The sequence below is a fragment of the Aedes aegypti genome, chromosome 2 (assembly GCF_002204515.2).
Source record: "Aedes aegypti strain LVP_AGWG chromosome 2, AaegL5.0 Primary Assembly, whole genome shotgun sequence".
Lineage (NCBI taxonomy): Eukaryota > Metazoa > Arthropoda > Insecta > Diptera > Culicidae > Aedes > Aedes aegypti.
The window spans coordinates 359,407,768-359,419,824 of record NC_035108.1 but is presented as its reverse complement, the minus strand read 5'-3'; the positions used below and the strand labels follow the sequence as shown (position 1 = coordinate 359,419,824).

Genomic DNA, 12,057 nt, shown 5'->3' with positions numbered 1-12,057 from the left:
TTTGGAAATATCTCCAAAGATTCCTCTTAATTCTTACAAGTTTCCTTCAGGAATCTTAAAAGATGTTTACACGAACTTCCTTCTCCGGATGAATTTCTGAAAATTCTAACAGGAATTCGTTTGATAATATCTCTGGGGGTTTTTCCAGGAATTCTTTTTCAAAGTTCGTCCGGGATTTCCTCGAGAGATCTGTCTGAAATTTCCTCCAAAGAAAAAACATTTATTTACTTGGAGTACCTTGTACCTTTTAATTCCGCCCTAGTTGCTTATCTTTGACAATTACGCGTATTTCGACTACCACTTGCAGTCTTCTTCAGTGTCAGTAACTCGTATCCACTGAAGAAGACTGCAAGTGGTAGTCGAAATACGCGTACACTACACAGCAAAAAAATCTTAAATTTACATGTCACGTAAACTTTCATGATTGTCATGTGAATCTAATTATCATTTAACATTAAACGATAAATAATGTAAACTGCCTCATTGCATTCAGGAATGCTTGCAAACTTGAGTGAAACTGAAACATTTCATGATCTTGCATCCAACATTCGCCAATGTTGCATGATTTCTTGCATCTTGAAAGTGAAATTGAAAACAAGATCGCTCAGTTTACATGATTCCACGTTGAATATTCTGCCAAAAATAATGCACATGGATGGATCGACGGCGTGTCATTCCATGTGCATTATTTATGATTGAATTTTCAGCGGGAAAATCATGTAAATCGAGCCGTTTTGCAAGCAACATTCTTTGAGAGAAGGCGTTTCGCGTTCAATATTTAGGAATTTGGTAACAATGTTGTATATAAAAGATGTGTTTATAGGTTTTATCATTGAATAATACATGAGAGATGGCTTTACATGATTGAAAATAAAATAACGTTACGTGTAAATCTAAGATTTTTTTGGTGTGTACCCACCATAAGTATGGAATTGCATCACATAGTATTGCAACACCCCAGTTGACTATTGCAGCATCCCCCAAAAAGTTTAGCATCACTTAACATCCATCATATTTATGATGTATCTCGGAATCCTTACCTTCTGCAAACATGCGGTCTTCAGCAAAGTCGTTCAGAAGCCTTATTGCGATCATTGGGGGGAACTTTTGATGTGTAATTCTGCCGCTGTGTAGCGCTAGTGTGCTTGTAATTTGATCATATTCTACCAGGCTCTAACTCATGATCCCGACAACCTAGAAAATTCATGTCTTCAGCAAAGTTGTTCAGAAGCAACACGAAGCAGCATTGTTTGGTTAGCAATTTTGCCACTACGGGGCGCTAGTATTCATGTAAACTTGGTCATTCTCTGGTAGACTCTAGTTCAAGATCCCGATCACCTAGAAAGTTTGTGTCTTCAAGAAAGTTATTCAAAAGGTTGAAAGTAATTTAAGGCAGCACTGTTTGATAAGAAATTTTGCCAAATTATGGCGTTAATGTGATTATATATCTGGTGATATTATTTTTTCCATAGTTTTTTTTTCTATAAATGGTATTATTTAACAATCTAAAAATTGGTGCATAGGATTACATTAGTTTCTTATAGTTAAAACTTCAAGTTATTTCTGACATACAGCGTAAATTTTAGGCATATCGTTAAGCAAGAAATTGCGAAACAGTTCTCCAAACTTGACCATTTTGTAATTCTTTCGATTGCTTATGGTTTTTTTTCCAGTTCAGAACCCTATCACTTAAAATTATTCTAGGACCTTTTTGAATTGCATCACTTTTCGCGGAAGCGGGTCATTCGGGGAAATGACATTCTGGGAAAAGTAGTACAATCTGACCAAATTACATGCACACTAGCGCCAAGTAGTGGATATTGCTAACCAAACTGTCTTATATTGCTTCCATATTTCTGAACCTCTTTGATGAAGACAAACAATTTCTAGGTGGTCGGGGTCATGAGCCAGAGTAAAATTAGCAAGTTCACTGCCACGTAGTGGCGAAAATAATACCCGATCAGTGGATTACAACAAAATTGTAGCACAATTATATCAAGATTTATTACAAATAACAAATTTTGTTTAACTTTTGATAGCAGCATTTTGAGTTGATGGAGGAAATTATAACATAATTAAAAAAAAAAACAGTTATAATAACGAAGCCTGTTTCAAATTTGTTTCAATTTAAAACATAATTATAACACAATTTGTTATAAAATATTTGAGAGCAGTTGATTATAACAAATCTTGTTATAATTCAGTCTTGGAATATAACAAAATGAGTTACATTTTTGATTGGTTTTAGACAATATGAGTTACATTTTTGTTTAAATTATAACATATATTGTTTAGTGTAGAGGAAAGTGTGTTAGTGCAGTGTTTAGTGTAGAGGATATTGTATTATAACTTTGCTGAAGACCGCAAGTTTGTAGATAGTAAGGATTACGAGATATTACATCATAAATATGATGGTTGTTTAATGATGCTAAACTTTTCGGGGTGCTGCAATATTCAACTCGGGTGTTGCAATACTAGGTGAAACGATTCCATACTTATGGTGGGTAGTGTATCTGTCAAAGATAAGCAATCCTGGCGAAATTAAAAGGTACAAGGTACTCCAAACTACTTTTTTTGTTTCTCTATTGAGATTCTGCTGAGAGGATTCGAATACATTAAGAAGAGTTTCATCTACTTACAGGGGTTCTTCTGAGAATTTCTTCAGGGACTGATCCAGAAAGTTCTCCAGCTATTATTCGAAAAACATTTTTCAAAAACTAGACTAGGATTCCATCTGAATTCCTCGAGGTATGTTTAATGAAATTTCTCTAAACGTTTTTTTTTAGAAAATATTTCAGCAATTTCTCAAAAAACTGCTCTCTGTGAATTCCTCAAAAACATTTTAGAAGTTACTCTAGAAAATTTACTTTGAATTTTCCACGAGTTGCTTCATGAATACTTTGTAGGGTTTCAAGTTTCCTCCAACCATCTCAAAGAATTTTTCCAGGAAGGTTTGAGGTTACTTACAGGGATTCTTTTGAGAAACTCTCTGGGAATTCCTCCAATGACCACTCTGCAATTTCCTTCAGGGAGTAACATTTATTAACTTACAGAAAATCCAACGAAAAAATTTTCAGGGATTGTTCCAGAAAGTTTTTCAAAGATTACTTGCAGAAATACTTCATTGGTTCCTCCAGGAAATATCCTAAGTTTCTGATTATATTTCTTTGGGGATTTTTATTAAAATTCCTCCTAAGATCTTCTAGAAATTTTTCCAACAGTTTCTTATGAGACAAAACTAGGGATTTAGCATTAGCATTAGCATTAAGGTGATTATAAAACGAAGCCACACCTCAAATTTTCAAGAGCACAAGACTTGAGAACCAAACGACGCTCCGCGTTGAAAATTTATCCCATTAGTCACCCGCAGCAAGCAAGTAATTTGATTGGTTTTCAACGCGAACTGTTGTCAGATTCTCCAGTCTTGTGCACTTGAAATTTCAAAGTTTGGCTTCGTTTTATAACCACCTTAAGCATTTCGCACAAATTCGTAAGTCGTATAGTCCTAGACCATTGTATGAGGGTTGCCTCCTTCCGGTTCGTTACCAAAATCAGAAGTTTGGGACTAACCTCTTACTCATAGACTAGATTGACGCATCCTCCAATAGCCGAGAGCTGTCCTGGCCACGTCCTTGCGAAAGCTGGGGAATGGGAAAGGATGATTGATTGAACACCTACTTGAGAAAGATGCAGAGAACTCTACGACCTCTCATAGGTGTTGTGGAATGTTGATGGAAAGGGTAGTGCCATAGGATACGTTCGGTAACTCACTATAAGAATTAATGGAAGTAACCTTGTACGAAGTTCTTGCGAATTCCTGATGAATTTACAGAAAAAAAAACCTTGATAAATCCTTTACAGAAAAACAACTTGTCAAACTTATTAAGAAGTAGGAATGTTGCATGAATCACTGGAAATTATTTTGTTATAAAAACAATGTTTTATTTATATCTGTGAACATTTTTTCAAGAATATCAAGGATTAATGAAGAGTTTCCTGGAGAATCTTCAGAGGATTTTCTTGACCTAGGAAACCTTGGAAAACCATCCTTTATGGAGAAGTAATTAAAAACTATCTTAAAGAGTTAGTAAAAAAAATCGTTATTGTTCAAAGTACCTTGGAGAAATTCCCAGAGTAAAGAAGGAAAAAAATGACGCTTTGCCTGTGGAAACATTATTTTTATATGAAATTAAGAGTTTCAGAAGAAATCTTTGCAATTGTTTTAGAAGAAACCTTCAAAAACATTCATGGAGGAATAACTGAAGCTGTTTCAGTGCGAACCCTTAAATAGAACTGCTTCAAAAGGTTTTGAAAAAAAAAACATGATATTTTTTTTGATAAATCACATTAAATAACGTGATAATTCTGGATGTGTTTTATAAGAAGTTGAGCGAGATTTTCTAGCAAAAAAGTATTCTGATGAATTTTGAAAGGAATTCCTATAAAAACTCTTGAAAAACTATTGGATTTTTCTGAAAAAATATTCAAGATCTAAAATGTTGTTGGTCGGAAATCTCTGAAGAATTATCTAATAAAATTCTTGAAGATGCATCTGAAAAAATTCATGATAAAACTCTTACGTGATGACACAAATGCAGATAATATAATACCATATTGTAGAAATTTCTGTTAAATAGAAATGAGAAACGCGTAGAGAAATAATGGAATTTCTCAATGAAGGTATTCTTTGGAATATCAGAGGAATCTTATAAATACCACCAAAGCCACGTTTAAATTTTTACATTATGTGATATATTCTATTGACACATTCCACGCACATCTACGCCAGGATATCAAAAATTCAAACTCTGAAATATTTCCAAAGCTATGCAGAACATGAAAGACAATATGTTGAATTGTATAAAAAACATAAATTTGATTGAAAATACTGTGAAAAATATACCTGAAAAGTTATATAAAGTTTATATAATTTGTTGGTGAGAAATTGAGACATTAAACAACTTTTTTATAAAAGCCCTGTATCATAGTTTATCAAGTGTAATATGATTGTCTTATCCGTTAATTAGAAGGGTATTAGATGACATTGTTATGTGCGGGTTTAATTTTTTCAAACAAATTATTGGTTCTTTGAAAACGTATTTTTTCAAATAGTCACATTATTATGGTGTCGCGTTACGAAAATAGCCTTATTTTTGACAATGTAAAATAAATACTTCTTATAGAACTCTTATATTTTGGATTCTCTTCCTACTCGTCAAGATACGTGTTTCCATAAAAAAAGATTTAAAATTGGACCATTCTTCGAAAAGTTACACTAGGTGCAAAGTTTTGGTGTCGCGTTACGTTAATTTTCACCGTATATTTTCAGGATGAAACTACAAATTTCAAAATGCTCGTTCTCAGCAATGCTACAACCGATTTTCGAAATTTTTGATTTTTAGTACATGGAAATAGTTATACTAGCTTTCAGCGTTGGTGCCACCCCACTAAAACCCTCCCCGTTTTTGTGAAATGTGGGTATGTCTGTTTTCTCTTGTTTTTCTCTCAAATCTGATCAAGTAGCTCTGGTTTTTAATGGCTAGTGACCCAAATCTTATCAGACAGGTGCCGTTTAGTGCAGGAATAGTCTCTTACATGTTGTGGAATACTTGGCTTCGATGGTAAACAACGTGGTTCTCCAGCGGATAATCCGGAATATCCGTCAAAATGGTCAATTCATGAAAATAATCCAAGACAGTTTTTTTTTGCAAACTCACCAGAACTCCTTATTATAAAACGCAATAGATTATTTGAATTGTTCATGGACCTAGGTGGTCACAATAATGAACTCCGGAAGATCCGGAACATCCGTAAACATGGTCATTTCGTGAAAATCATCCTGGATCACTGCGCTGTTTTTCAAAACATATCAGAAATCAATTACTAAACATAACGGATGATTGAGATTGTATTTGGATATAGGTGGCCATTATAAAGCTTTTGAGAGGATCTGCAGCAACCGTAAAAAATGGTCATCTCGTAAAAATCAACTTAGACACGTAGTTTTTTTTTCAAATCTTTTGGATGTCTTGTCATGACATTTATCTATGTTGACATTCATCTTTACGTTGTATAATAATTAATTTGATTAATTTTGCAATAAACTTCGGTGATCAAGGTGGTGTTTAATTTCAATACAAATTATACTTTTTCTTCTTCCTGGCGTTACGTCCTCACTGGGACAGAACCTGCTTCTCAGTTTAGTGTTCTTATGATACTTCCACAGTTGTTAACTGAGAGCTTTCTTTGCCAAAGTTGTAATTTTCACATTCGTATATCGTGTGGCAGATACGATTATACTCTATGCACAGGGAAGTCAAGTAAATTTGCTTTACGAAAAGATCCTGGACCGACCGGAAATCGAACCCAGACATGACTTTGCTTTATAGCCGCGGACTCTAACCACTCGGCTGAGAAATGCCCCCAATTATACGTGTATTACAAATTTTATATGTTCTATAATTATGATTTTTTACGTGTTAAAAAAAACGCACAGTGGTCTAGGATGATTTTTACGACCAGTTTTGTGGATTTAACAAAGGGAGTTGTAGTGGCCCATGGCAGCCCTGATTGGATGATTTTATAAATTGATAATAACCATTCTTAAAACCAGACCTAAAACCAGAGCTTTGTGCAAAAAAGAAAAAAAGAAACATACCTATTTACCTCTCACTAAAACGTGGAGGTTTCAGAAGAATTGCGCCAACGTTTAAATCTGGTACAACTATTTCCTTTCAATGAAAGCTCAAACAATCGGTTGAATAATTGAGGAACTGTATTTTATGAATTAAAATGAATTCACAGTTTCGCCTAGTAATCTGATATAATAACTCTGCGTTGCGGTAGAATTCCATGATATTCAGATCACTATTTTGAGACCATAAACGTCCTTAACAATTTTGCTAAAACATGATCTTCAAAATACTACATGGCTACGTTGAAATTTTATTGGCCCAATATCTGGTTCAATTACACCCCTGTGCCACAAATTCTGTATCCTTCAGACTGCCATTAGTAAATCATAAACACTTGCACACGGTATGTCTGAACCAGCAGATTATAAAAATCGAATGTACATCGGATATTCTCATCATCTTCAAAAGAGATCAAAGGAACGGTTAAAAAATTGAACCCAAGAAAAGTGTAATTACCGCACTGTACAGCAGCTTTACATATTTTTCGTCCCATCATTGGGAAGCTTTTATGGTCGTCTACAAATTTCTGAAACAATATTCTCAAAATAATTTATTGAATCTTTTTATAATTTTACCCGTTTATCAGATCCATTAACTCCACTGTGTTATTGAATTTCAGATAGTTCCGACAATCATACATGTCTGCTTGTTGACTTTGCCGAAAGCATACTTTTAAAAGTACATCGTTGAAAGGTTTACATAGTTTTATTTTACAATCAAATTCAATCATTCTAACATGTATCAAAGCTCAAGATTATTTGCGCCGCCATCCGAAAGTACTGTACCGGAAACATTCTTAAAAAATCACAGAAATATATTAACATTATTGCAAAGAATTTAGTCAAATTTATATGATGACCACAAGTGCCATCTACGCTTTTACAAAGCACGACATTCTCAAAAGGTTTCACAGAAACATTAAATTAATTTTAACCAGTGTCGGATCAAATTACCCCACTGTGAGGCAGAATGTCGAATGTATTAAACAAATAACAATACTAGATATACATTTTTTTCTGAAACCCGAAAGCAACATTACAGAATTTATCAATAAAAATAAAAAAATGCTTTTTGCGTAACGCGACACCATTTGCAGAACCCTGTTGGAAGATAAACGTAACGCGGCGCTCATAAAATGAAACCAATGATTTCTGCAATTATTCAATATTTCCATCCAGTTTGAAGTCACACTCTGATTCTTATCAATACATAGAAGGATTGCCTAGAACAAACCCGGATTGTAAAAATTATAGCAGAGCAGATATAGGCGATTATAGAGTGACGTTTAAAAAAGTGCATTTCAGCGATGGTGTCGCGTTACGAAATGCAACTGCTTCTAATTACCATATATGCAGTGTTATGTTTCAAAATGAATGTCACAACATCAAGTACATTTAATATGCATGATATAAAACCTGTTTTATCACATGGTCACAAGGCATATTTCCGAGAACATGCCTAATTTGATAATGAAAGTCGGTTCCTCGTGGTGTCGCGTTACGCTGGAATGTGTCTATTACTCTTTGCTGTATCAGCAAAACCCCGGGGAGAGTTGCAAGATTTTATTCTGAAGCTTCCTCCCTGGTATAGTATGAGTTACATCGAATATTCAACATTGGTACAAATTTGAAATTAAATAATTAATAATTTCAGGCAAAAATCGTTACAATCTTCTATTGCTACGATTGATGCGTTATATATTTATGTTTAGTTAGGTTAAGTAAAATCCTTGTTTTTTTTTAAATCTTGTTTTTTTTCTCTCATAAGCAGGTGAAATCAACTCACCTGTAAAAAAATTGAACTGCCACGGTAAATGGAATATAATATGTTGTTAACAAAATGTTCATAAAATCTTAAATTTGTTTTACCAAAATAGGATGATAATGTTGTCTAATAACATAGAACACCTAGATATAAGAAAAGAATGTAATTTTCGGAATGTTACTAATAAAAATATAAAAAAAATGATTCTAATGGACACTCTAGCTGGAACCAATTTTTTTTCACCGTTCTATTTGATCTTAGACTTATGATGTCTTCCGAAAAGTTGATTGTCATTGAATTTTGCATCTTTTTAGGGAAATTTTTGGATAGGGATTTGATTTTTTTCTGTCCGAGGTAACTTATTGAGCTCTTCAGTAAATGACAATGTTATTATGAAAACCTTTAATGCTAAGACTATTGATCTTACTCTTCATTTGAGCTTAGTTAATTGAATCTGAATGTTTAAGCTAGGAGCCAAAAATAATATTTTTTTGTTAACATTTTATTGTTTAAATTTTTCTGAATAACCGAGACAATTATTGCTCTTATGAGCACTTTCATAGCAAACCCCCTTTTTTTGCTAATTGACTATGTTTCAATATAATTAGATTTTAAGCGTTGAGTCTGTAATTAAGAAAGTACGACCTACATATACTCTGGGTGTTTCTTACAAATAATCACAATTAACTTATTAAAACTGCAGCACTTTGTTCGACAGCATACAATTTTACTTCTAAACCCATCATGACCCATGTCCACCGAAAATCCTCAATAATTCATCAAGTCCTGTTCGGGACAAGACCCATGTTGTCGCTCCTTCATATCAAGCGACCATTTATCATCACCCGAACCTGTCATAAAGTTCCAAACGTGCAGACGTGTGTTTGTGTAGTTAGTTGTTAGGTATGACGCAGCCAACTGGCGGAAAAATGTCCACGGTCCTTTTCGCGCGTCAAACAAATCGCTGTTAAGCGTGCAAAAGTACCATCATCATCATCACTATCAGCAGCAACACCAACCGGCACCATTTTCTTGGCCGCCACTAAGGGAAGACGGGGTAATATGCGTCCCCCCTAAGGAAAGACTCAATTTTATACTGTAAGTTTCTTCCTAAAATTGATAGAGATATGAAATGATCGAATTTCACTAAGATGCCTTCTATCTCGGAGATATTGCGGTGGCGCGTTTTACCCCGGTGGTGCATTTTACACCTAGTTCCTCCCTCTATACCAGAAGGCTGTTTTTGCACGCACCGTACAACCATTTAGCCGGCCGGGGCATGTCAAAAGCCGTCAGTCATCCGTGCGGACGCCCCGTAGCAGTTGCACGATGAAAGTTGAAACTTTGGGTCCAACTTGGAATATTCTATCCGATGTGCTGCGATGCTAGTGGCAGGCAAAAAAAAAACTCGGCTCATCCGGTCCGGTCATTTCCGCTCTTGCCGGTTGTTTTTCGCTGGTGATCCTAGCTATTTTTGGCCTATAGGCTTGGAGACGGAAGCAACAATTTTTTGCGTGGCTGCAGGAACCTCGTCAAAATCAGCCGGCGGGTTTTTGATTTGGGTGCGGCAGTGCTTGTATTTGCTGGGAAATGAAGTTTGGATTGATGGAGTGACTTTGGCGACATGAAACATTATCTACCGATGATGCGTGAAACAAATCCGCTTGAAATACAAGCCGTCAGCGAGGGAGGGTCGGTATAAGAACCCGAGCAAATGAAAAATGCTCTTGAATGCCAATCGGAATAGCTCCAGACAATCTCCAATACTTAAAAGTATTGAACAGCCATGCATAAGAAGAAGAATTTTCAATTAACATCAAAAGGACAAAATGTCAAAGGAAAAAACTTCAAAATAAGAGTACTCGAAAAAAACGACAATTTTCCGGAAGAATGATTCTCTTCCGAAAGATCAAATAATTAGACCTTTTGTTTTTCTAAATATATGTCTCTGAACCACTAGCCTTTAGGTGACAAAACGTCGAATGCCAATACTTCGAAAGGACAAAACGTCAAAAAACAAAACGTCTTCTGAGATTCGACGTTTTGTCCCTATACCCTGGAACAGATCCTTACTTACTTACTTATTTGGCTTTACATCAATTATCTTGATAAAGCCTCGCCAACAATATTTCGCCAATTCCCTCGGTTCATGGCCGCTTCTCTCCATCCTCGACTGTGACCCACGCTCTCCAGGTCCTGGTGTACCTGGTCAATCCACCTAGCTCGCTGCGCCCCACGCCTTCTTGTTCCGACCGGATTCGTGGCGAACACCATCTTTACAGGGTTGTTGTCCGGCATTCTTGCAACATGCCCTGCCCAGCGTATCCTTCCAGCTTTAGCTACCTTCACGATACTGGGTTCGCCGTACAGTTGAGCGAGCTCGTGGTTCATCCTTCGCCGCCACACGCCGTTCTCCTGCACGCCGCCGAAGATCGTCCTTAGCACTCGGCGTTCGAAAACCCCAAGAGCTTGCAAGTCCTCCTCGAGCATAGTCCACGCCTCATGCCCATAGAGGACTACCGGTCTTATGAGCGTTTTGTACATCGTGCATTTGGTGCGGGGGTGAATCTTTCTTGACCGCAGTTTATTCTGGAGCCCATAGTAGGCACGACTTCCGCTGATGATGCGCCTTCGTATTTCCCGACCAACATTGTTGCCAGCCGTCAACAAGGATCCGAGGTAGACGAACTCGTCCACCACCTCGAAGGTATCCCCGTCTATCGTAACACTGCTTCCTTATTCAGATCCTTATTCAGTTTTATTTATCAGTTTTAACTCACAATTATCCAACAAATCATGTTCCTACACGTCAAATCTGCTTCCAAGCTAGAAGGTTGGCATTAAAAATGAATGTACAAATCTATCTAAAATTAATTCCTTTTACAAATGACTGCCAACTGCAGATGGACTATATAAAGCCCTCACGGGTGGCAAAACCAGTTTAATATGCAGTAGAAACCCAGCCCTAATCCAGTCCCCCTTGGTGTCGTTCATTTCCCTGCATTACACAGCAAGTTTGTGGCAGTGAAAAGTCTAATCTAAAGCTTGTTCCGGCACCAATATAAATATATTATCCTCAGCCATTGCGTGTGAAAGTGTGTAGAACATGTAAACTAAGCCAGCTTCAGTTGAAAGCAATTTCATCGGTATACCTGTCTCTGTAAACCTGGTAGTAATCCGAAGCTTTTGTGCGCTGTTAACGCCATTTCGACCGCTGTCATCGTGATTTTCATATTCTGAACCCAAGCCAGTGCTCTTTTTTCTAATTTGGCTCCCAGTCAACAATTTATACTTCGACGTGTAATCCTCACGCTAGACAGAACGGACGCATGGTGTGTGCAGAAACACGTTTTCTATGGAAATATGGAGTTCACTACGTACGTTGGAAGGGGGACGTATCCTATTCCTGGCATTTTTGATTCACTGCGGCAGGATTTTTTAAAGCTATTGGGCTGATAACACTACGGTACATTTTCACATCTCAAGCACCAAAAAATTACTATCTACGTTATTGAGGGTTACTGAATCGTTTTTAAAAATATTATAGCACGTCTAGTTTTTGAGATATTGACTGTTGAAAATGCATTATATATCAATT

At 36.2% G+C, this 12,057-nt stretch overlaps 1 protein-coding gene across 3 annotated transcripts in view; it reads right to left on the bottom strand.

The window, feature by feature from the left end:
* LOC5573079 (prohormone-3) overlaps positions 1 to 12,057 on the bottom strand; it is a 140,400-nt gene that overhangs the window by 88,024 nt on the left and 40,319 nt on the right. The gene's annotated exons all lie outside the window — the stretch shown is intronic.